Consider the following 324-nt stretch of genomic DNA (forward strand, 5'->3'; position numbering starts at 1 on the left):
AATTATATGAAGAATTTATTAGACTCTCTAAAGTGTGCATAAATCAGAAAAACACTATAGAACTTCTTGAGAAGCAAAATAAAATTCTACAAAAAGATTTGGATGCTTTAAAATCCAAATCAAATGACAAGTGCATTGATTGTCCAAAATGTGATACTCTTGAAACTAAAATTGTTTCATTGAATCAAGAAATGAATATGTTCAATAAGAATACTTATAAGTTGGACAATATTTTAAATACTCAAAAACATACCGATGACCGAAGAGGTCTAGGCTACACAAATAACATAAAAACTAATGGTATGATAAAGAGTACATTTGTGA

This window comes from Lupinus angustifolius, unplaced genomic scaffold (assembly GCF_001865875.1).
Source record: "Lupinus angustifolius cultivar Tanjil unplaced genomic scaffold, LupAngTanjil_v1.0 Scaffold_356, whole genome shotgun sequence".
NCBI lineage: Eukaryota > Viridiplantae > Streptophyta > Magnoliopsida > Fabales > Fabaceae > Lupinus > Lupinus angustifolius.